General features: G+C 45.6%; 1 pseudogene; it reads left to right on the top strand.

Annotated features, from left to right (window-relative positions):
- The first annotated feature begins 881 nt into the window (after positions 1-881).
- Positions 882-1,839, top strand: LOC105501335 (annotated as a pseudogene).
- The last annotated feature ends 2,126 nt before the right edge of the window (positions 1,840-3,965 follow it).

Genomic DNA, 3,965 nt, shown 5'->3' with positions numbered 1-3,965 from the left:
CTCTGTTTGATGTAGAGAGAAACGTAAGCTGAGATTGGATTATATGGGCAGGGTAGCAGTTGGTGGAGCACTTCGGAAGTCAGGTTGAGGAATTTATATTGCATACGAAAAAGACTAAGAGCACGACTTTTCATTTCAAGCTCAGTTTGCATCCTAGCACCACCAGTAGCTAGGTAATTCTGGGAGTTTCCTAAATATTCTAAAATTCTTCCAAATGTATGTATAATTGTGTATTTATAGGAGTCTTATGATTAAAATAATTAATCCAAATAAAAAATTGTATAGCAGCCAACATATGACAAGTATTCTATGAAAATTAGTTGTTGACATTGTAATTATAATTAATTGGAGCTATATTCTACAAGTGCATGATATTAGCAATATTCTAGAAAAACTAATTCTTGTATAGGACTAGGGGGAGCGTGGAATTTGAAGACAAATTGACTATTAAAATAATCTTGGCCTATGGTTAAAAAAAGAAAAAAGAAAAAAATCATTGATTAGAACAGTGAAAAAGAAAAGAAAGAACTCTGAGAAATAAGTTGAAGAAAAAATGTGGAATTCAATAAGTAATTGGAGTTGAGGAGCACAGAAAATAGAAGCATTAAAAAAATAATGTCGGCTGGGCATGGTGACTAACACCTGTAAACCCAGTATTTTGGGAGGCTGAGGCAGGAGGATCACTTGAACCCAGGAGTTCGAGGCTGCAGTGAGCTATGATTACGTCACTGTTCTCAGGCCTGGGTGACAGAGGGAGAACCTGTCTCCAACAAAAACAAAAACAAAAACAAAATTTCAATGTTTTAAACTCTTGAGCCAAAGAGAACATAGGTACCACTGGAAAACATACAACATGGGAGAAAATCTGGTACACAACCATCATGGCAGCGGCTGGGGACCCGGATGGCATGGAGGAACCTGGCATGGACACGGAGGCTAAGACCCTGGCGACCGAGGCGCCGGCACAGCCCTTCAACTGCTTGGAGGCAGAAGCCGCGCCGGCGGCGGGGGCGGGGACCGAGGACTCTGGCACCCCGTGAGGCAGCCTGCAGCGAGGCAGCCTGCAGGTTGCAGCCGGCCCCAGCCTAGGTCCCTGGTGACCCCGTGTCCCAGGCCTTCGTCAGCAACCGCAAAGACGCGGGCAGCGGCGCAGACAGGGAGCTGGTGGACCTGAAGATCATCTGGAACAAGACCAAGCACGACGTGAAGTTCCCCCTGGACAGCACAGGCTCCGAACTGAAACAGAAGATCCCCTGATTACAGGTCTCCCGCCTGCCATACAGAAAGTCATGTGTAACGGACGCGTCCCTGAGGATAAGATATTGAGAGAAATAAAAGTGACTAGTGGGGCCAAGATCTTGGTGGTTGGCTCCACCACCAATGATATTTTAGCAGTAAACATACCCAAAGATGCTGCGCAGCCGGATGCAAAGGCCGAAGACAACAAGAAGGAGCCTCTCTGCAGGCAGAAATAACACAGGAAAGTGTTGGATAAAGGAAAACCCAAAGTTGTGATGCCATCTGTTAAGGGGGCCCAGGAGCGCCTACCAAAGGTACCCCTGTCCGTCATGTACAATAAGTCCGGAGGAAAAGTGAGATTCACCTTTAAACTAGAACAAGACCAGCTGTGGATTGGCACTAAAGAACGGACTGAGAAATTGCCCATGGTCCATAAAAAATGTGGTCAGTGAACCTATGGAAGGACACGAAGACCACCGCATGATGGCGCTTCAGTTGGGCCCCACGGAAGCGTCTTACTACTGACTACTGGGTGTACTGGGTTCCAACTCAGTATGTGGATGCAAAGACACTGTGCTGGGGAAACGGCAGTATTTTTGAAAGCACTTTTACCTCTGGCCCAGGAGACTGACCCAAAGTGAAGGACGTTGTGGGGAGAGGCCTGCAGCATCCCTGGATTTCAGAGTTCTAGAACTTTGTTCACAAAAAATCTATACTCAATCTAAGGCGATGTGGTGACTGAAGCCAGAGGTGATGTACTTTCATCATTAGCTTAATTTTAACTTAAAATAAGCAGTTCCCTTTCTTGCAGTCAGCTTCATGCCATCTTTAAAGTCAATACGATGGAAATCAATAAATCTGAATTCCAAAAAAGAAAAATACATGATGGGAGAAAATCTAACTGGAGGGAAAATGAGAGGAAGGATGAAGTGATACTGGGTTTGAAGAGACAACTGGAAATCCACACAAAATATGTAGCATCTGGTCGAAGAGATAAAGGACTGGAGTTTAATTAAATGATTAGGACAGCAAGTACATGTTTGAAAAATTATCTGAATAAAAGTAATAAAGTGGTTAAAAAAAACTGATAAGCCTTCGTTTAAAAAAAAATTTATCATGAGGGCAAACCAAGGTTCGAGACTTCCGCAGCGTCGAGAGTTAAGGTATGCAAGGGCAGAGAAGAGCTAATGAGGGAAAGATGTCCTTAGAGGTCAGAGGAAATCAGGGTTGTGCCCTGCCATGAACGAGCTGTGTCCTGTGCTCTGAGAGATCAAGAAGAGAAGTAGACTACTTTTTTTTGAGACAGAGTCTCCCTCTGTCACCCAGGCTGAAGTGCAGTGGCGCAGTCTTGGCTCACTGAAACCTCCGCCTCCAAGGTTCAAGCGATTCTCCTGCCTCAGCTTCCCCAATAGTTGGGATTACAGGCACCCACCATCATGCGCGGCTAATTTTTGTATTTTTTAGTAGAGATGGGATTTCACCATGTTGGTCAGGCTGGTCTTGAACTCCTGACCTCAAGTGATTTGCCTGCCTCCGCCTTCCAAAGTGCTGGGATTACAGGTGCGAGTCACCGCGCCTGGCCCTATGTAGAGACTACTTTTAGTGAACTGATGTTGTACAACCATTTGAGGGAGGCCTCAATCTTCTATGTAAAAATAAAGAATGAGGCAAGGTCATTTGCTGACAGTGAATGGAAGATGATGGAGTTGAATGCTGTCTTGGTGGTGAACCCGACAGAAAAGATATGGAACACTTGAATTTGAACAAATTTTACATAGAATTGTGAGCAAGGATGAGGAAGAATATAAGAGATAATTAATTACCCCAGAACAAGTAATAGTAGGTAACTGGTACCATCCCTAAGCCTGAAGAAGCAAGAGGAGGAAGCAGTCATTGGGACCCAGGGAAAGCTTTGAAGAAGACGGGATCTGTGGCCTTCAGAGAGAGGCATATAGCCAATTTGCAGGAAGCTGACAGGGAGGGAGCTACAGGAATAAATAATCTGACCTCACTCTTGTCTCACCCTCAGGATTTCAGCTAAAGCCAATAGCTGAACCCATCTGGAAGCTAGAGAGCAAGGGAGCTAGGTTGTAGCATCTGTACGATCAGATACCTAGGGCACAGAGCAGAGTAGACAGTGATGGGGAATTAATCCAGCACAAATGCTTAAGAAGAGTAAAAAAGGTTTAGCAATGCCACTAGGAGAAAAGGGGGGTGGGGAGCCAAGAGATGAAAAAGAATGCTGAGTTTTATTAGGTCTGGCCGATGCTAGTCAGTACTTTAAAAATAAAGATACTCTGCCTGGGCCTGTTGGCTCACACCTGCAATCCCAGCACTTTGGGGAGGCAAAGACAAGAGGTTTGCTTGAACCCAGGAGTTTGAGAACAGCCTTGACAACATAGTGAGACCTACAGAAAATTTAAAAATTAAATTTTGGCCGGGTGCAGTGGCTCACGCCTGTAATCCCAGCACTTTGGGAGGCCGAGGCGGGTGGATCACGAGGTCAGGAGATTAAGACCATCCTGGCTAGCATGGTGAAACCCTGTGTCTCTACTAAAAACACACACACACACAAAAGCCAGGAGTGGTGGCTGGCGCCTGTAGTCCCCGCTACTAGAGAGGCTGAGGCAGGAGAATCGTGTGAACCTGGGAGGTGGAGCTTGTAATGAGCTGAGATCACGCCACTGCACTCCAGTCTAGGCGACAGAGCGAGACTCTGTCTCCAA

The sequence above is a fragment of the Colobus angolensis genome, unplaced genomic scaffold (genome assembly GCF_000951035.1).
Source record: "Colobus angolensis palliatus isolate OR3802 unplaced genomic scaffold, Cang.pa_1.0 Scaffold70, whole genome shotgun sequence".
NCBI classification, from domain to species: domain Eukaryota; kingdom Metazoa; phylum Chordata; class Mammalia; order Primates; family Cercopithecidae; genus Colobus; species Colobus angolensis.
Note: the sequence above shows the minus strand (reverse complement) of the source record. Positions and strands in the feature narration are given on the sequence as shown.